This window comes from Tinamus guttatus, unplaced genomic scaffold (genome assembly GCF_059628265.1).
Source record: "Tinamus guttatus ecotype Peru unplaced genomic scaffold, ASM5962826v1 Tinamus_guttatus_pri_ptg000242l, whole genome shotgun sequence".
Taxonomy (NCBI): domain Eukaryota; kingdom Metazoa; phylum Chordata; class Aves; order Tinamiformes; family Tinamidae; genus Tinamus; species Tinamus guttatus.
Genome location: NW_028288776.1, coordinates 5,732,785 through 5,754,708, shown reverse-complemented (window position 1 = coordinate 5,754,708; position 21,924 = coordinate 5,732,785). Strand labels below are relative to the sequence as shown.

At 48.4% G+C, this 21,924-nt stretch overlaps 1 protein-coding gene across 1 annotated transcript in view; it reads right to left on the bottom strand.

Moving 5' to 3' along the window:
- The window catches only part of PTPRF (protein tyrosine phosphatase receptor type F), a 272,958-nt gene that overhangs the window by 102,787 nt on the left and 148,247 nt on the right, over positions 1-21,924 (bottom strand).

Sequence of the window (21,924 nt, the reverse complement as noted above, 5' to 3'; positions counted from 1 at the left end):
TTTTAAAGCACCAGAAACTCAATTATTTTCAGTACATTTCTTCCTTTTTTTCCTTGTTTTAAGGGAACTTAGGCAAACGCCTTCTTGGGCATATCAAACTCCGCAAGGTTCAAACGAACAAGACCTCAGCATCTTCCACAGTCCCAGAGGAGTCTGAACTCGTTGCAGCCTGGTTTTGGCTGTTATCTCTGCGTACCTGGATCCTCGTCCCCTCACTCCCAGCAGGAAGGTACTAGCAATAGACCAGATCAGGTGTCCTCCCTACCCCTGCCAAACTTGCCGCACAGTCCTGGCTTTTGGTGACTGATCTTAGACATTCTTTGTGAAGCTCTCAGGAGAATTCCCAAGACCCTGCACTCGTTTGCACATCAAGAGGCTGCAGCACAAGGCAACATCTGCTGTAAACACAACATTGCCCAGGAATTTTGTTTTTCTGTTGAGATGAGAGCGGTTAAGAGGCATCCAACGTTTTCTACAGGAGGAAAAAAAAAAAAAAAAAAGAGAGAAAAAGAAAAAGGAAAAGGTTCCCGATGCCTATTAAGAGCACTGGCCATATTTTGTCTCCCAGACAGGCCTCCCTAGAAACCTCTCGTCATCAGCAACCATAAAAGGATTTTTTATGAAAGGTACCACTGAAAACTAGTTCTTTTTTTAACTTGCTCTCCATTGATTTTCAAAGACAAGAGGTACATAGAGCTTAACTGGAAAGACACCAGCACTAGTATTCAATAACACGTAGCAGAAGCGCTCAATACTCGGCGGCCACAATGCCTCCTGCTCCACGGCTGCAAGGGAACAAAAGCAGGAGACGCACAAAAATGCAGCCCAATATAGACTCCATGGCAAAGGAAGCTACGTATGAAACGTGGGGAATAAAGACATTCCCTTGGACCGAGGCCACGTTGGCCTGAAGTGCAGCACCTCCTTATTTCTGCTACAGCAGCAGATGTTCCTGCAGTGATTTAACCTCATCACCACGCTTAATATTTACCCTCTTTCCCTGGTTTGTTCGAGAGTTTACACAGAATGGGCTAAGCTAAGTATGGCATAGTTAGCTTGATCCGAAGTCTGTGTGGAGGCCTAAGCACATACCTAAAAGCAAATCTAAGCCCAGCATTTGTGCAAGAAATCTCTCACCATCTGCAGTGATCCTTTGTCCACAGAAACGAGAGGGAGGATTAGAAAATCCTCCATGTGCAGCTGATCCACAGGTACGTTGCTGGCCTGCTGCACTGGAGTTAACTCTTAAATTAGCAGTTTGCAAGGAGCCCCGGACGAGCTGAAATTATACAATCTAGCCATGACTTCACTGGGTGCCGCAGCAAAACGCGGATTACAAAAGACCAGGGAATTTAGGCACCTCTACCGTGCTAGAAATCCTAAATGAAAGATTTTCTAGACTCCGAGGAGCCTTACAGCACCTAGCTGCCCTGGTCCCCGAGCCACCAAGGCTGGAGCGCGGCCGTGTCGCGCTGCGCCTGCAGAGACGCCAGGCAGCAAGGACTGGGGGGGACCCTGTGTCACACAGAGCTGCAAGGGCTGAACTGCTCCCGCCAGGCCGCATCCTGGCTCACGCTGCTGCGTGACAACGTGCCAAGGGGACCCAAAGCCGGGACCTGCTCTGACACCCCGAGCCCGGGGCTTATCCCCAGGGCCCTTGCTGGCCCGTGGCCATGGCATCCTGGGCTTGAATTCAAAGGGATGCTGAGCGTGTTCTCCAGAGGATGCTCTGAGGGGCTCAGGTGCAGGGCCCTCCAGCAAGAGGAAGGACCACTGTGGGCAGAGCGGATGTCGAGAAGCCCCAAGGCCCACAGTGTTTTGGGCCTGGCACCAGCAACGTTCCCGACGGGTAACGGGGCCCCGTTTAGGCCTGCGCGCCGCCACCTTCCCCGGGACACTTGGAGCATCTGCGCACAGGCACTACAGGCGACCAGAGTACAGAGCTGCTCTTGCCTTGCCTTTCCCTGCGGCAAACATCTATCTAGGGCTAACTATGAGGCTCGGTCATGCCTCGGCTCCCTGCAGCCCTCACTAACTTGCCTACACACAGGGCTCTTTGGTAACAGCTATCTTGCTAGTCATGCCAATATATGGGTGCTCTTATTGCAGAAATGGAGGTTGTCAGCATATGGTTTTATTCAGGAATAGCTACTACGCTTTTAATACAGACTGAAACAGGCTATGAACTTACTTTCAAGTGGAGAGCATCTAAAACAGTTTTCTGGGTTTCAGATGCTCTCAGATGGGATATATTTCAGGTAGGTGTTAGGTCAGAGCAAGCAAAACGTAGGCGCTACCAGGGGTTTGATGGGCATTGCAAGCTTGAATTTTCTCCTTGGACTACAGATGCATAAGCCAGAAGAAGAGACAGGAAAAGAGAAAAAGGAGAGAGAAGAAAGGGAAAGGAGACAGGGAGAGAGAATTTTTTTTTTCAATTACAAACTGAAACTTGGAAGAGCCAGGAGCAGGCTGAGGTCTTGCTAGTAACAGTCACCAAGGAGCCAGGAATGTCCCTCTGGCATCCAGCATGACAGCGTGTGCACAAGATATCTTATGCTCTCTTGACAGCCTGCTTTGCTAATCTCCTTTCTGAGGTGACAGAAATGTAACCTCCCTTCTCTTCCAGCATTCTTTTGCACCACAGATTTCCCATGTTTAAGGGCAAAGCTGAGGTAAAAAGCCTTCCTCCCAGCCCCACACTGGTGCCGAGACCCACCTTTACTGCAGCAATCACATAGCTTGGTCACCAGCTCACCAGAAAACTACCTTTCTTGAGGCTACTGCCAGGAGGCATACCCCTTGGGGCATCCTTATTCTTATCTTTCAAAATATCAACTAAAATGAGCAAAATGGACAATTGCAACTTATGTCTTGCATGACATGGGGATGAGCTTCAGCATGGAATCATAGATGCCTTCCAGCTGCCTATAGAAAAAGGCTGCACAAGAGTCTGCAGCGCGCACAGCTGTTGATGGCTGAATCCTGCAGGATTACCCCCAGGATTTTACCTTAAAAGTGTGATCTCTTGCTAAGCTAAAGATTGAACAGGTTGAATCTGAGGTTTCTACTCGTGCAAACCCAGCACAGCACTCATGGACTTTGCAGCCAGGTAGTTGTGTTTTGCAGGTCATTGTGACTTGGCACCTGTAAAGGCTTCCCTCTGCACACACACACAGTGTCCTGCCTTTGCATCCATGCAATTCTCTGAAACAGTATTTTACAAATAATAGTGAAAACTGTAAACATTTTTATGGGCATTGTTCATCATATTCCTCTTCCTAGGAAAGTCAGACCTGCTTAGTATCATGAGTGCAATTGTTCTGACTGCCAAAGGAGAGAAAAAATGATACCCAATGTAATTTGGAAATAGCAAAAAGTGGCTTTTCTATACATTACAGTTATAGCTGTAAGCTTAACTCTCTCAAAATCTATCAGAGCCACTGCCCCACAGGATGAGGTGTTCTCGGCTCGCTCCAGTGAGATACGGGGCCTTATCCCCATGCAAGGCTGGAAACACTTTAGCTTGTCCACCAGCTTCTGCCGGTATGTCAGCTTAATAACTTGCAGCCCTACATCAATTCTAGGGGCTTGGTAAAAACGAGTGAAACGCAAAGCTGTGTTTTCACTCCTACCAGCCACCTGAAGCTGCTCGGAAGTGCAGAGTGCCAGGGACACATCAGGGAAGGGACTGAGGGCAGTGCAAGCTCCCTAATAAACACATCTGACTGCAGCCAGCACGGCTCAGGAGCAGGACACACGTATCAAAAGCTCTTTCACCTGCTCCCCATGGGGTTCAGTGAGCCAGGCTGGAATTCCACCCTGTTAAACTCAGTAGGGCTGTGGCAATCCTGGCAAAAGGTGGTGGTTTGAAGCAATATAATAGGGGATGCTGGAGGGGTTGGTAGGGACAGCCCTCATCTACAGAGGAACGCGCGTCTGATGGATCGGCAGAATTACCACACATATTTTACAAACCTCCAAAGCTCCCTTTGAGGCACTGAAAGACATTAGCAAATGCAAAATTATCAGTGCAAGAAAGACAGCCTAAGTAGTTGGCAATATTAACTAATGGAAGATGCAAGCTAGTGGGATCGTAAGCATACCACAACCCAGGACATCTGTTTGCTGAATAAACAGCCCTAATTCCTTCAGCCCAGGTTACGCGGCGTGGCTATTCAATTACCGCAAGACAATCAGAAGCACTCGAGCAGCCCAGCGGCCCAGAACAACGGCGTCATTTCATACGATAAGAAAACCCTGACGTGGCTCCGTTCAGGTTCAGCCAAAGCTGCGCAAAGAGCATTTTATCGGCCGTTTTGAGGCGATTCATCCTTTTCGAGTCCCGGCAGCCCCCAGGGAGGCTCAGCAGAAAAACTGGCGGCCAGTGACGGCCGCGCAGGCTGCCCGGTCGCGGACGAGCGGCCGCGGCGCCTCTGGGCCGCGTCTCAGGCGGCCTAAGGAGCCGGGGCCAACATGGGCACCGCCTCACGGCCACCCAGGGACAAGGTAGGGCACCAAAGCAGCGCGTTCCCCAAGGCAGCCACGCGCTAATCCCCGGGTGGGCAGCAGGCCGCTTCAGGCGGGTCCAACGCAGTCATCTGCTGATGAGGAAGGCTTTTAGCAGCAAAGCTGCCGGTTTGCTGTGGCATCATGTCAGCGGCCCGGCCCCGGCGCCTTCCCTGAGCGGGGAGGAGGGCACCCATCATGGCCTGGGTGTGTGAACGGCTCTGGAAAGATTCTTCCGTGTCGCAGTGTAACCACATGAATTACTGCACAAGAGCTTACAGTAAACAAAGTGTTTGCTATCGCTCCGGAAGATCACAGCAGCAAAACAGCTCACAAAAGGAAAACAATAACAATAAAAAAATCCCTCCTCTGAGTCAGTCCAAAACAAAGAAAGCACTGTACGGAAAATTCAAGAAAATACGAGACTAGACACGGCAGAAGAGGATAAACTGGCAGGCGGATTGCTGCCCTGGGGCTCGGGCCGTGGGAGCTCATGGGACCGGCTCATCCTAGAGGCTGCAAGTCCCAAGGTGCCCGGTGGGGAGCGAGTTCCCTCCAAGCGCCAGAAGGACGCTGCTGATCTTGGCCTTCCACCACTCGCTGGCCATAAGCCCCATTCAGAAGCCACCGATACCTCTCCCGGAGCAGAGCTGGACGCTCCTGCTTCGCCGGGGTTCCCACAAGCTGGAGACGGCGGAGCCTCCGAACCGGCTCTGCCGCGGCTCCAGCATGCGCGAGCCCTGCTGCTGGCCACGCTCCCACATGGCGCTGATGGCGATGGGCTCGCAAGCACAAGCAGCAGGGAACAGGCTACAACAACGAGCTCCCCCGGCCTCTACAGAGCTGTTGCCTCCTGAACAACCTTCCTGTCAGCCTCGCCAAAGCCTCCAGACCTGTCCCAAGGAGCTTTCCAAGACTGGACATGCTTTTATCCAACACCGAGGGGCAGAGCAGAGAAAGGCCGCTATGACCATGAATGCTCCAAAAGGCTTCTCCAGTGCTCCAGCTTTCACCACTTCCATGTGGCCCCTGTGGGTGAAGCAACCAAGCGAGCTGCTCGGGACACATTAACCAGCTCACCCTGAGCTGCAAATCCAGCCCTGGCCCCACTGGCTTGGGAAGGAGAAGGATGAAAAAGGGGGTACCACAGAGGCCAGGCCAGCATTTCATTAGAAAATAAATCCTTCCTTACGAACACTGCAACATGCCACTAACTAACTCCTCCTGGATACATCAGACATAGCCAAACACCAGCAGCACCAACCTCTGATTTTCTCATGAGGTAGCTAATCCAGCCAAGGTTCAGGTGAGGACACAGAGAGACATCGAGGAAAGATCTGCTCCCACCTCCAGTACGGCTGTGCCTGGGCACGGTGCAAGGGAGGACACTTGAAATGCCCCTCTGGGAAGCAGAGTTCACATCCACTACCACGCTGCTTTTGGACTGCTGCTGATCCAAAGTCTCCACACACCAACTCATGGACATGTGCTGAGATGACTAGGACTAGCCACAGCATCAGGAAGATCATAGTTTGTCTGCCTGGTCATAACAAAGTCTGTGCCATAGGGCAGAGTTTATCCAAGCAGATGACACAACCTCACAGGCTTGAGGGAAATGCGGTGTAAAATCCCTCGGGAAAGTAACGGCCACCCTAGACCTCCTGCTTCAAATCCCAGCCCATTACTCTGACACGAACGTAGAACAACGTCCACAAATAATTCAATCCAAAACCAAAGACATGCCAAAACAGGCATTTTTCCTGAAAGACCAGAGAAACCAGTCACTCATGTCACTCACGTAGTACTAAAAAGCACTCAGATCGTATGGTGTGGCAAGTCATTTAAGGGCTTAGAGTGTAGCACAGCAGGAACTACAGTGAGAAATGTCAAGAATGTGGGTGAGGAAGAGCTTACAAAGAAGTAAAACAGATCATATCTGCAAACTTTCCTGACTGAAATAAGTGTCTCTTCCTTACCCCTTTTTGGGGGGAGTTTCCCTCCCCATTTTTTATTTACGTTGAGAATTACAGCATAAATTCAAATAATAAAAATGGAGTTTTGTGGGTCATATCCAACTGCTGACAAACAGGACTAGACTGTTTGAACAATTATTATTGCAGTTGGAAGTATGCATTAAAAAACCAAACACACAAAAGTTCCTTAAGCACAATGGATTCAGAAAGGTTTTCAGCCAGCTCCATAGTAAGAGAACAGTAAAAGGACACCAAGCTGTGCTTTAAGGCAGGACTCTGCTATTTGTTGGTATCAATTGTTGAATGTAACCTCCTGTGGAACTATTTTCAAACCACTGTTTTAAAAAAGTATTTTATACCTAGAGATCCAACACAACTATTGCCACTGCACATTTCCCTGTGACACAATATACAAACATACTCCCACTAAATCATCTCCCAAACTTCACTCTTTTCAGAGAAAAGCATGTAAGTGCTTCTCATTCTTATTCTGTTTATTAATCTGCTGCATTTTCTATATTACTTCACCTGCCCAAAGTGATAGGCTATTAGCATGGAGATTTTCATTCTTAAGTTGTGCAATCAATAATGCATTTACATATGCCATTAAATACAACCTGTGGCTAAATTAACGGAGCACTTGACTTCTAATCCATTTATGTTTGGTTGCAGTTCAGCACAAGAAAAAATGCACAAGCACTGAGCTAATATGACAGCAGAACTCTCCCACGCTTTCTAACAGAGAGTTTCAGATTAATGTGAAGCATTCCTGCTGTCACTCAGTTGGAATACTAAATCTGTTCATTTCCACTTCACAGGCCAGAATGCAAGATTTTTGGTCACTTAACTCCCACTGAAAGGGCTAGATCGTGCTAAAATCTGATTTTGGTTTAGCTCCTGCAGCCTGTCTGCATCACTGCCAAAGCAGCGGCTTCGCTTCCTCCAGGGGAACATCACAACCTACGATAGCAGCAAAGGCCAGCAATTCCCCAAGATGAAGATTAAGGATGGGGAAAAGTTGTATGTTTTGGCAAAAGACCTTGCCAAACTTGCCTTGAAACTACTATTTACCAGCAGTTGTTCCACCACGGCAAAGAGCTAGCACTGCCTTAGCTCACACCTAAACATCTGGATAAGAAAGGTGTCCAGATACCATGGCAAAGCAACAATTGGTGACTTTTTAAGGCTAATCACTACGATGTTACGTAAGAGAGACAAACTGGCCTCTTCCCTCTTTCACCTTCCTCAAAATCCTCAAATAATTTTATTTGGAACATTGTAAATATCCTGGAAATACTTGCTTGGGAAATGAAATCTAAGAGTGTCCTGGGGAGGAGCTAGAGAGTCATTAGAGAAAGCACAAACATACCCATATTCTGGGATTTGAGAACTGCCAGCGCTTCAAAAGGAAAAGAAAACGAGTCCTCCCCAAGAAAAAATACTTTCTCAAACGCTTGCTCACTGTCTGCTCACAAAGACTAAATTGAAGCTTGCTGCTAAACTCCCAAAACAGCAAGCTTTGGGATGAGCCCGCTTTGTAGTGCTGGGAGAGCCTCAAGTCCAAAGCTAGCAATCAGAGCGCGTGGGTGTGGGAAAGGAGGACAAACACAAATTCTTACAAAAACACGGCTCCTCCGCAGCAAACAAGCTGCAAAGCGCCAGCTCTGCTGCTCGCCCGCCTGCTCTGCTCCCTCTCCCGACCCTCTGCCTCCTCTCCGGTGCCATCCGCTCCCAGCGCTCTCGATAAGTGCGTGGCCGTGTCTGCCATTTCCTCAATTGTAGCTACTGGCGTTCTGAGCAAAAGCTCTGTAAATGCATCAAAACATTTTTAGAAAGTAAGCAAACAGCCCCCTCAAAGCTAGCATAGAGAACCAATTGCATAAAGGCCAATAAGGTGCAAAACAAATGAAAACTCTAATCTCAACTTGTTCTTTGCACTATTCACGAAGAAAACGACTGTCAAAAAATATTCATGCACCTCTGTGATGTTGCACAAATTTCTCAAATGTCTTTTCATCAGAGCAATTCTAACTTGAGATGAAACAATAAATGTGAAGTTTCAATGCACTCGTTCTGTTGCAGCCAACTCAGGCACGCAGGGGCTGCGCGCACACAAACTGCTCTGCAGCTCTAAGAAAGGCTTTAATCTCATTTGAACTCCAGGCAGACCGGTGATGTGGCAGATCTCTGCTTTCCATTCAGAAGTTTCTATGTGCTGCACAAAACATCCTGAGACACTGGACAACTTCTTTATTTAACTGGTGAGGAAGTGACTTTTTGCAAAGGGGGAAAAAGTACAGCAAGATACGACCAGATCAGGGAGAGAAGTCTACTCCTTTGCTCTTAGTTTTACGTCTTAATTTTAGAGGCTGCTTTCTAGCAGATCCATTAACTGCCCTGGCTCCAGTGTCACTTCAGACGGAGACTCTGGTCACCTTATCAGTCTTTTAGGGACAGCAAGAAATAGGAAGGCCATCAGTGCAAACCCAGTAGCTCACCCAGGACTGCCAGCAAACATAAATAAGACGTGTTTTAGCCAGCGCTGATTTTTAATGCTAGGTTGATACTCCTAATCAGGACATATATGTTTTACATAGAAACAAGGCTACAGAAGCTCAGCCTGCTACTTAGGGCTTCTCCACAACACCCATCTTTGCAGAAGGACGCACAGCTGAAGACAGGGCTGATGTCCTGCAAAAGCAGGTTGTTCCCCTAAGGCTCCCAGGTCTTCAGGACCCTTCCCCTAACACACCAGACATTTACACCAGCAACTTCATGGGGTGGTGTTATTGCATCTTCCATTTCCCAGTGCTTATGAAGGTGGTAGTGCTGCACGGGCTCCTGCGCCGTGACACAGGGGAGCTGCTCCCCCAGCCCTGCGCTCGCGGTCGGCACTTTCACCAGCTCTTTTTCCAGCTTGGGAAACCACAGCCACCTCTTTCTTTCCCCAGTCCTGGGTTAGACCAGATTTTCCGGTAGAGATAGCATAATTGCACGATTTACACTTCATACATCTAAAAGAAAGAGACCTTGGCTTTGCCAGAGCAGCTTTTTTAAAAGGCAACTCGAAAGCTCGAGTCTTTCCAACCTCCTCCGGCACGGCCCGAGTGGCTTGGCCTGCGCAGCCCGTCCGGGCAGGCTGCTGGCCACGGAGCCGCTCGCCGCCGGCCCCAGAAGCGCTGAGGCCACCGAGCAGCGCGCCTTGCTGCCGGGTGGCACCAGCTGGCAGGGACACGAGAGCAGAGGTCGCGCAGCGCTGTCCTCTACGAGCACGGCAGCGCTCGCCGCGCTAACGCGCTTCGACTCCCGCAGCTGGAAGTGGGAGCGTGCTTGGCTATAACGAATTGGAAAGAGGCCCTGAATTGCTAATAACCAGAGTTACGGTCCCTGGGATTTATGCCAAATTAAGGACAATTAATTTTCCTCTCTTGATTATTACACACCTTAATAGCTCTGTCCTTGAGTCAGTTCCCTCCTTCGTGCGCGCAGCTCTTTAGCTCAGGCTCTAAAATTTGATGTGCATGAGGAACAGTTAATAAGAAAGTTCTCAATCAAACCCAAGTTCCACTATCTCTCATGTTTTACAACAACGAAAAAAAAAACAATTGGATTCAAAGTCTGCTTTAGATCCTAGATTATAAAGGCATTTGCCGCATAGCCTCTGCACTCCAGTCTTCAGAGGCCTTAAACAATTCCACGTTTCCCTTTAAGATGCTCTTTTAAAATATCACATGGCAGTATATACAGATAATCAGGATTGTTTTCATTAAATGATTTCAGTGAAGTTCACTGGCTTTATTTGATATACAAAAGACTATTTAACCTGCTCCCAAGATACTTTTCTGATGTAATTACAAGCAAAAGATGAAGCAAGGCTCTCCCAGCTGTAATCACCGACAGGAAAGAAAACTTTCTACTGAGCAGAGGCTGCCTACAAGTTTTTTTTTTTTTTTTTTTTCCCCTAGAGGGTGGTAGCAGCCTGGATTAGCAGGCATGGTGGTGAAGGGTTTACTGTTGGACTCGATGATCCTGAAGGTCCCTTCCAACCTTAATGATTCTATGATTTCCTTGCAATTCTAAAGTAGATCTTTATTTCTTCAGCTCTCTATGTGGAGACCAATGTTGTCTGGACTATCAGGCTAGAGGAAAAGTTACACGGTGTGCTTTGAAGGTAACGTAACTGCTGGCGTTTCTCTCGGGCGCCCTCCAAATGCACAGAAACAAGACCACGAGTCCCTTTCCAGAGCTTTGACAGAGAACCCTGCAGCATGGCATGCTCTGCTGAGATCCTGAAGACACAGCTGTGATTTTTAGGGTTTATGAGGGATCTAAGCATGAGCTTCCCTGAAAAGCAAGAGGACACACTTGGCAAGGGCAGAAGGAAATTAGCTGAATTTCATTGCTCACTTTACTCAGTTGACAACTAGTACCAAGTACCAGAGGGGAGACACCCTGCTCAATGAGTCCCTAATGCTGTACGTGTTTATGAGGGCTTAAGACTCCTTGGGAAAACATATTCTTTCTTTTCCAACAGGAGATCTTAGCCACATGACCTGCCTGAGGGAAGAGGAGGCAGATGCAGACGGTAACTGCGAAACGCCACACGCTTGTGCTCTTCTCCAGACAGCACCCGGTCCCCTTGTGACTGGTCCCGTGTCTCAGAGGGTGGAAGATCTAAAAAGTTTCTCTAGAAGACACAAATGTCCAGGAGGCAACAAAGCCGTGCAGGCAGAGCCGCCGGCTCCGGAGGCCCACGCTCTGCGGATCGGCCCTTTCCAGCAGACAGTCACATGCTCTGATTTCCACCACATCTTACCCACAGCAGACCCAAAGCCTCTGCAGAGCCCGCACAGTGGAAATCATCCCCTGCGAGAAAGAGGGAAATGTGCCAAAAAAAGCCATGAATGTTTCCATATGAAAACTGAAAAACCTAAGTTTGATACTGTCTGAAATTCTCAACCTAAGGCTAATCTGCCTCTCTGAAGCAGTTCACTCCCTAGGTTTCTTCTCCTCCTCTTTATTTCTGCTGAACTGTGGTCAACAAGATCCGTAATATATTTGATTTGCACCTGACTAGAGACAGAAAGGTGATCCTGAAAGACTGGAAATGCTGGAAGGAAAAGAAAATCTCCAAGCAAACATGAGGCAAGGAGAGCAAGAATGCATCTCCCAGCTTGTTACCCAGGGACAACCGCGGTCTGCAGCAGAAGCGCAGAGGAACACACTTGCCTTTCCACACATAAAAACTGAAAGTACAAGAGTGAAAGAAATAGACTAAGTGAATATCAGCTTCACACTAGATAGTTTACGGATATTTTTTCAGAGAGATCAGGCAGCCCTTAGATTAAGAAAACCTGAGAAATGCTGGTCTGGGACATAGGACATTGCTTTGCGCCCAGACCTTGGCACACTTTAAGAACAAAAGCAAAAGGTTGATTCTTCTTGGCAAGCACCCTGCAAACAGGGGAAAAAAGCATCATCTTAAATTTACACTGAGAATAGAAATTAAATTAGCAGGTAGATTTTGATCATGAAGTGACCTTTAAAAATGATTGAGAGAAGAAAACATTAGCCACTTATTTCCTTTGACAAAGATCCCTCCTGAAGGCAGCTTTGTGTGCAAAATATTATTGCTAATTTTATTCCATGTTTTCAGACTGAATTTGAGATAGCTTTTTTTTTTTTTTCCTCATAGGCAGTCTTTAGTAACTTCTTTCTTTATATATGACCCAAAATTGAGGAAAGTATTGTAGCTGGACCTAGAAGAACTGAACAACTTTACGATGTTTAATAACGCTGGTAACTATAAAAGCTAAGCACAAGAAAGGTAATGAAATCTCAAGCTCCAAAGGATAAGGGATTCTCTCTTTCTTATCCCACGCACCGAATCGTGCATACAGTCCATGTCACTAGGGGAATACAACAGGTCACTATACTTTACTTTTAGATACCCATAGGGGCTTGCTGCTTCTGGAGGTCAGAGCCAGCCAGCTAATGCCTGCACACTGCCATCTCTTCCCATGCAACTGTACTTACTACCACCCTCAACATATGAACAATTACAGCATTTGCTACACAAACCTTTGTGAGTTTTCCAAATGGAACAGGGCTTTTCTTTCTTCCTGGTTCAAGCAGGGCTATGGAAAGATTGCCAAAAATTGCATCCATCTTATGACTTCCACCACCACCTTGCACGCTCACAAAGCACCTTGCTGCTTCCTCTGCAACATAAAACTGCAGAGATTATGCAGAATTCATGCCTGCACTGACAAGCTCTTTGTAAGTCAACATCACTTACAATCTGCTTTGACCTTGCATTTTAACAGACATAATATCATATACAACTCCATCCTCCACACAAGTTCTCTTATCCCCTGCTCCAAGAAAGACAAGGGTTTTGACTGCCCACACTTTTGCTTGGTGTGCCAGACCAGACTTGCCTTAAGCCCAAATCAGAGAAAACTGACATTTCCAAAGTCTGGGAAACTCCTACAGCAGCCATTTTTATTTCTAAATACTTAAACAGTGTAATCATGGAACTACAGACAGAGGACAATCTGTTAGTACCATCTCTCGGCCATTTCATCATTGCAAGGCTTTTGGACATAGGAGTGCCCTTGGGTACTTCTTATTTTGCCTGTGATATCTAGTATTTTCAGTAGTTAAGAATGAACTGTCTATGAGATCTAAGTAATGAGGTGGTAACCACGCCACACCAGATGATCCAGTAGCCCTTACGCAGCTCTAAACACCACAGCACAGGTCTGAAGCTCCAACAGTTTTTCCACGGCTTTTACCACCAATTTCAACACTCTCTTGCCTGGAATTTTAATCCCACCACCTCCCACACCAGCTCCCTTGGCAGGACGCACACGGCTTCCATGTCTGTGCACAGAGAGAGAGGTAGGAGACAGCACTGCTGGGATGCAGGATCTCCTGATCTCCTGTCCTCGAGCCACTCGTCCAGCCCCGTGGCCACAGGCACAGAGGGACACCCTGCCCCTGCTGTTGGACCTTGAGAGGACAGGAGTCCATTTGTGTCTGAGGGCTTGGGGACGGCCCAGGACCTGTCCATGCCCTCTCGACTCCTCACACGGGTCAAGCACAGCACATCTCTGTGCGCCTCCTAGTCACCACAAGCAAATCCGCTCTTCCTAGAGCAGGCGGAGGGATGACAGACGCTACCCGGGGCGTTCCAAGCAGGTTGCAACAGGCTGTGGCTCTGGTGGGACAGGTTTGTCAGCACAGCCGGACCTGCCAGGACTGACAGCTGCCCTCAGGCCCATCTCCGAAAAGGAGGAGGTGGAGGGGCCCGGCCAAGACAGCCGGTGCCCGCGTGCCCCGCGGTCAGGCAGGGAGCGGGAGCCGACCGGCTGCAGCACGCCGCGGAGCGGGAGCCCTCGGGCACTTTGTCTTGCTCTGCTTTGTATTAAAATTGGATTAAGTGAGCTGATCAGCTGAATGATGAGCACTAATTGCCCTGCGAAGCACCCCTCGCTGTGCCGAGCTGCCCGGGCCTCTCCTTGCAAGGAACGTGCTGCAATCCCGCCGGCTGCCGCTTTGGGAAGAGCAGCTTGTAACGCGCCCATTTGCAAGCCACATGCAGCATGAGGCATCGCTGCAAACTCATAATTAAATTCATTACTCCATACAATTTTAAACCATTCTTCAAATAATTACAGTAATTTGATAAGCAGAAATCACATAAACCTGCCGCAGTTTTATCTCTCCCGTTTGCTGTCTGCAGGAAAATGTGTGAGTAATTAGTCAGATGATAACAGACCGGGTTATGCAAGCAAAACAAAACTAATACGATCCTTACTCCAAAAGGAAAAAGCAAACAGGAATCGATGAAGCTCAGGCAGCAGCGGAGCAGCAGCGATGCCCAAGCGGGACGCCCGGAAGGGGAGGCCGCGGGCGGCCGCGCTGGAAGAGCCGACCTGCAGCTCCCGCTCCCCTCTCCCGGGAAAGGCACGTCAGGTAACCTTGGCAACTCGGAGGCCCGCAGAAGGCAGGCAAGGGAGCCGAGCGCTTCCTGAAATATTCACGGGCCGTGACGGCACATTCATTAGCGCTCTCGTGCCAGAGGGAGGCAGCGGGCCGGCCCGCGCGCCGCCGCCGGCCCCGTCCGCGCCTCACCTTGTTTATGAGGTTCCCGACCTTCCCCGCTGGCAAGCCGTGAAGGTCGGCCAAGCGCAGCGCGCCCAGCAACGGTGAGGAAAAAGGCGGGCAAGATTCACACCCAGGGGCTTCTCCAGAGAGCTGGCGAACGGGGAAGGGACACAGCACGCCGTGCCACCTCCTGCTCGGCTGCGGTGCCCCCAGGCCACGGCGAATTCGCCATGGATGCCAGCAATGCATGGAGGGGAGCTATGGTCACCACCTGATTGCAGGAGGAGGCAAAAACAGGAATTGGAGGCAGCATGTAGGCAGAGAACTGTGCAGATCCCAAACTGCTCGATTCCCATGATCCAAACTCGCCCTCTGACTGCAAATCCAAAAGCAGAGCTGGCAAAAGTCCTCTCTGCTACACAGAGGCTCTTCAAACCACACCAAGAACCTACAGGTGACAAAAGTTAGGAAAGTAAAAAGGGTCAGGGATGAGTTTTGCTAGAAACAGGAAAACACAGAGCACGTCAGGGTGAGACACAAGCGCGGGCCAGCAGGAAGATCAATGAAGCGGCGCGGGCCAGCTGGGTGACCGTGGTGCTCGGATTAAGAGCATCATCGGGTTTCTGCAACCAGATCCCACAACAGCACCAAAGGAGCAAAGAGAAGGCTCCGGGCCCTCATTTTGGAGAAGCGAATGAAGAGTCATCAATTTCCTGAAAGTGACTTTATGCCTCGTTAAGGCCCATCTAAATTATATACAAGATGACTTCCAAGTAATGGAAAAATGAATTTGCAGACAGTCCTTTCCCATCCTCACCACCTTTTTTTTTTTTCTTTCCTTGAGGATGTGTCTCCAATCAGCCTGAATCCAAACACTTGTTTCAGGGAGAAAAATTCCAGTTGCCACAGGGAATTATTTCAAAATGAGCTCTTCAGTTTTAAATTCTGCTGCACCCATCGCACTCTTTTTCTCACCCGAGAGCTTGCAGCATCCTGGCCAAGAAAAGCGATTCCAGAGCTAAGCACCACACATAATAAGCAGTTTATGAACTCAGGCAAGATTAGCTTTAAATACCACGCTTTCCCGAGGAATCAGTTTGTGTGTAGCAACTCTACAGCTACTTGGGTTTATTCTTAAAAGACCTTAAAATGAAAGAAATTTCACATCTTTGCTTCAGAAATAAAATTGGTGCTTGCTCAGTGCGTGAGTACCATGAAACAAAATGGGGAGGAAGAGTACTATGATGCATTAGGAGAACGGGGGTTTAGCATATATTTTACAGCTGCTAAAAGCTGAGTCACTTATGAGTTCACGAAGGAAAGGGATGATCTTAGAGACTTCACCCCCCTTCATCCCACAGAGCTACCTGCACCGTGTTCCCAGCTCCAGGCTGCGTTCAGATGAAACCAAATGATTAAAAAGCCTAAAGGAGCCTTTCCCTGGTGCCTGGGAGAAGTGGCACGGCGAGTGCTTGGCCGTGGTTTGGGCTCATCGTCTCCGGCGACAATTTCTGCTCGGGGAGGTTGAACTCTCTCGCCTCGCTGTGCGGGCCGGACGCTCACGTGCGCCGCTTGCCTTGCCCTCAGACCCTCCTAGCGGCTGGCCAGCTTCTAATCAATTCTCGTAGCCCAGGGCTTCAGACTGCTGTCTGTGGTGGTCAGGAAGGAATTTTTTTTCACAAGGTGTCTGTTGTTTTCTGCTCCCTTCCCAGCTTTCCTTGCAGCAGCGGAGCCTGGTTGGAGCGAGCTCATGGGCTAGAGAGAGCGGAGGCCGATCCGCGAGGGCTGCACAGGCTTGGGGGTTGGCAATGCTAATGGTCCTCTGGGGAGAGGAAGTGCAGAAGAGCTTCAAGAGAGGCAGCAAGGGCTGTTTCTCTGCCCAAAGAGCACAGCGAGGCTTGCAGGGGGCACACAAGCCCCTACAGACAAGGCCCAGGCTTTGCACAGGGCCCCGGCAGCCGTGGCTGCTCTGCGGCTGCAGTACAGGCTGGTTTCCAGCTGCATGAGATGCCTGAGGGGGTATCACAGCACGATCTGGCGACAGCCGGTGACATGAGGATGTGAGGACAGATAACCTAATCTCCCTTCTGATCTTGCACCGCGGAAATCTAAGGATTCTGCTGACACGTTTCAAAACCGTGCAGCAAACTCTGTCGCTCCCGCCTGGGCTTTCACCAGGTTTTGCCATCGATATGAACAGATCGGGCAGCAAGAAATGACTGCTGCCATTTTGGCTGCTTTAACCAGATCTGATCTGATGTTCCTACCAGAAAATAGTTAAAAGCCTCAGCTCGGGCCACGCGCCACAGACGCACGGGTGCCGGCCACGCTGCTGCGGCTGCCGTCGGGCTGCGGGGCAGCTGGCAGAGCCTCGCCAGCCTGCAGCGCTCCAGGCACTTGTCACAATTATTGGGGATTTACGAGGACAGGGATCCTCTCAGTTGCCTATAATTTCACTGTGAACAATACCCGCTCCGTAAGAGGTGGTCCCTGAGTTATGCCACCCTGGAAGCAAAAGGGAGATGTCCCCATGCAGGTCTCTTTGGTGGACACACCACCTAAACACACTTTTCTGCACAGGTTCCTCAGGCCTGCTGGCAGCCTTTAAGGCGAAGTTAGTGTCTTCAAAGCCTGGCCCAGCGGCGCATCTCAGCACACTGCGACCCGATGGCCCCAAAGACGGAGCCTGGTCTCCTGCGAGCTGGCATGTGTCACCCTTGGCTGTGCTCTAGATACGTGCCAGTGCCAAAACCCAACAGACACGCAGGGTATCTGCACTGGCTGCCCATCTTCATGCACAATTGGTAGCTGCGACTACCACAAACAGCTGCACGTAAAAATCTTGGAGTCAGGGAAAGTAACGCCCCAAAAAGTACAGCGTAAAGCACTCCAAAGGGGAGGAATCCCATGTAGCAACAGACAATAACCGAGCTGCTACCTGCAGCCATCCCATACACACACATCCAAAAATCCACACGGCCAGGCTGCAGCTTGCCTAATACTGAGGTTAGTACTACAGAAACACAGCAAGCACTTTGCTCCCCTCGCTAATTATGAAGACTTGGCTCTCTGCAACGATACCTGATTGCGGGCAATGATTTTGCTAATGTAACTGCTCATCTTCTCCATACCTGAAACTCTGCACGAGGGAAGTACTCCGGGGGGGAATCCATAATGCAGCAGACGGCACGCTATGCCTCTTTATATGAAACTATAATCCTAAGGCTTCACCGTTCACACGGTTCCGCTTATTGTACTACAGAGGCTCTTTTCGCGCTAGCAGAAATGTCGTACAATTCATTTCATAATAATCAAAAATCTTTTTAAATAGGAGTTTTTAACAGTTGCACTAGATTTCCTAACATTTTTGTTACACTGCATCCCAGTAATTCTTTCTGCAGGGCTGCCTTGTGAAAAACAAAAAGATTCCACCACTACTGCTCCTTGGATCATTAAGCTTCTATCTCATAAGTAACAGAACTCTAGGTAATTCATGTTTAATTTTTCACACATGATTATTTGAAATGTTATACCCATTAATTCCTCCTCAACCTCCCGTGCTTTTCCACATTGTGTTTTCAGCAGTCCTGAGTGTCAAGAGGACACAACGAACACTACAGCCTCCTACAGGACTCCTGTTTGGGCGCATTCATTTTGACACTTGCAGCAGTACCAAATTTCACAAATGTTACTTCAGGGGTTTACGTCTAATCAGGGAAAGTGGTCAGGGACTGTACATTTATGACTGTAATTAACTGCCCTGTTTTCAACCAGAAGGACCACCTCATACAGGGCACTGACTAAGGAGAATTCTGAAGGCAACGTGAAGTCAAATAAATATATATTTTGGAGACAGCAGAGAGAAGAGGTTGTAAGCCCTTGCAGCTTTCCTGGAAAACCGTATCTCAAAAAGCTCTAGCTCGATTCTCTATTTATGAATCTGTATTTAAGTACTTCTTCGAAGCAGGCTGGTTATATTTAAAAATATTCACTACAACCCTTCTTTTGAAGCTGAAAGAGCTCCAGAGGATGCTTGGCAGACAGCGCTTATAAACTGACTCGGCAGCATAAGCGCCTTATTAAACTCTGCAGGCCCAAGGAGAGCAGGCAGGATTGCCGGTGCTGGCACTGGGCAGCTCCGTAAAGGACAGGGTTTTAGCGCCAGCCGCTGCCAACGCTGCTGCCTCCGCACCTCGCGGCCGGCGCCGACGGCAGCGCAGCTGCGACTCCCCGCGCAGCGCGTCCTCCATGCCCAGGGAACACAACCGAGCTCTCCACGCTCAGAAAATAGCCCGGGCCAGTTACAGCGGGTATTTGCAAGTGTTATGAGGTGCTCTGCAAAAAAAAAGAAAAAAAATCAGTCAAGTGTGTTGCCTTTGCAGACAGATTTTCCTTTTCAAATTTCCCCTGAGCTACATATGGCTCTGTAAAAAGTCCTTTTTTTCCAAAGCATCCTGGCTTTGACAACCACAGTCCAGATTTTAACGTTTCAAGCAATTCAGAGACCACAGAAATTTGTGCTAATGAGGAAATGTGCCAACGCACTCCATCATTTTGCATGGGCACAGGAGCAAATGAAGATGCGGAAGGTCTGACCAAGGCAGCAATTGAAGGAAGGAAGAACTCATGCAGGCGGGTTAGGCCTGGGGCTGAAAGCCCACAGGAGCCTTAAAGATGCTCTTCAGCTTAAAAGGGGGAAACAAAGCTGCCAATTTGCTCCACAGATGCTTTATATTGGGACTGGACCGGATGGGAGCAAAATTGACTGCACCAGTTTGGCAGGTCTTAAAACATCTCTCTGGAGAGGAAGAGTCTAACTAGGCACCAAAGCGAGGTAATGCAGCAGCTATATCATCCCAACGACTGTGCGCAGACGAGCTATGGGAAAGCAGTGACGTAAGGAATGAGGGAAGAGGCCTCAACAGAGATGCAGAAAAAGCTCAAAAAACAAAAGAAAAGCAATTATGTTGATCCTCTATGAATACAAGAAAGGATAAAGTCATTAGGGAAATGTAGACAAGAGGCAATAAGTAACAGAGTCTCCACCATTAGGTGTTTTTCTTTTCTCCTTGGGAAGAAGGGCCAAAGACTTATGGTCAGGCAACTTTATGAGGATGGTACAAGGAAGAAAAGAATTTGAATTGTTTCATCTAAACCCCTCTGGGCAGAGTTGGCATTAGACTGACGTGAAATAAGCCACATGCCTCACTGGGAGAAAAGCAGATGGTGATGATAAGAGGATGAATATTTGAGCTTCCCATCTCCATTCATTCTTAACTAGCCATTTCCTGCTCTACTGCGGCAGAGCTCGTGCCTCCCCAGAGGACAGTCAACCCTCGATGCTGTTGCAAGTTTCGTTTCTGGGACTGGTGGCACTTGGGTTCCACTTACTTCTACTGAGCGTGAAAACATCATCATTTTGACAACAATGTCTCTCTGCATCTCCTAGATGTAGTTGCAGGTTATAGGACAGGTATAATCTTATGAAAATAGCTTGTTAATGAAGGATTATCACAGGGAAAAAGGGGAGTTTTGTGTTTTTATCTAAAAATAAAGTAGACACACAATAAGCAATGAGACAGTTCCAGAGAAAAATGGAGATAGCAGTACCTAAACCTGACAGTTACAGTTACTTGCATGCCAAGCAAGGCAGCATCAAAAAAGCTAAAGATGATCCTGCTGGCACAGCCCCTGCCTACCCCTCAGCAGTGCTCCTGCAGGCCTCCCATTTCAGGTGAAAAGTGGTGCTTCCACTAATGCAGAATGACGGGCGGTAGCAAGCAATGAACTAAGTTATGTCACTGGCACCATCTGGTACCTGTCAGCTGCTCCACAGAGTTTGTTTTTGGGCAGTGTGTAACCGGCCAAGCTGGAGGACGGATGCTTTACTTTATTGAAACCTTTAGTTTATGCCAGATGTGCTAGCAGCTCTGTGCTACATTTCCTTCTCCTCCAAACTGACAGTTGAGGAACCTTGTTAGCGTTCTCTGTGTTTAGGCAACATCCCTTCCTGCTCTCAGCGCTGCTAACTCACCTTGAGAACAACTCATGTTGTGGGAAGCTCATGACACGGGAGCTCCACCTGCACCCAATGCTTCCACACTTGTTGCTTTCCTGAAACAGCTCTTCTCAACCCTGCCCTACAAAAGGGCTGAGGGCCAGGGTTTAACTGCTGATCATCCACCAGCAGAGCACAGTCTCAAAACTCACCCCTCCTCCTACTCTGACTTTAGTGGAAATCCCAAAGAAGCTCGACACACAAAGAGCAGCCTCAGTTTCCAGGTCTGTTCTTACAGCTACAGGTCAGGACCACACAGAATCATTACAGTTGGAGAAGACCTCAAGATCATCAAGTCTTGCCTTGCCCTAAAAGACAGACGTGCACCCCGAATGCTCTGCAGGCCCAACTGGGGCATGTGGCTCCAGCAATGTGACTCTTAGTCCAATGGGAGCTCTCTGAAACCCAACAGCATTTTCCTGTATTTCCTGCAAAGGAATTTGAGTTGCCATCTGCACAGATGAAATTGCAAGGCTGAAGGACCCACTTAACCTTATGATGGAAGCAGCTTGACTACAAAGATGGAGAGGAAGATTTGCCACTAATTCCTATGATTGCTATCTGAGCTTTTCTCCATGCTACCCCACTGGACATTACTTGCTGATAAGCAAGAATTTTATTTCATTCACACTTCAAAATGACCCGAGTCAAGATCAATTCTTTGCTGTTCTCAAGAAAAAGGATCTATCTGGAATCGTGAAGATGAGTTAATCCAGAAATCGCCCACTATATTCCCAGGTTAAAGCGTAAGGACAGAAAGGAGCACTCAGTCACCTCCTCTAACCTCCTGCAGGAGACCAATTCCACACAGCAGCCCTTCACACCAGCCTTGTGCTCCATTCCCACCTACGCTTGGCTGAAATGTCTTACAGAAAGGTGTCCAGGGCAAAAAAACATCAAGAGAGAGAAGCCAACGCTTCCAGTGGTGAATCAACCCCACTGCTGGAGGTCTGGGCCTTATTTCCACTTGAATTTCTCTGGTTTTGGCTTCTAGTTATTGATTCTTGCTCTGGCTCTGTCTGATGGATTAAAAAGTCATTGTTTGCAGCTAGCATCTTCTCTCACTTTAGGTACTCATATTCGACAAATACTTCACCTCTTGCTCTTCCTTTTGATAAGTGAAACACATGAAGCTTGAAGTCTTTTGCTGCATGGAATGTTTTTCCAACCATAGATTACTTCTTGTAGTCTTTTATGTATCCCCATATTGTAGTTATGGTCTGTATTCCTTTCTGTCAGAAAAAAATATGGACATGTAAAAACTTTTGTTACCGT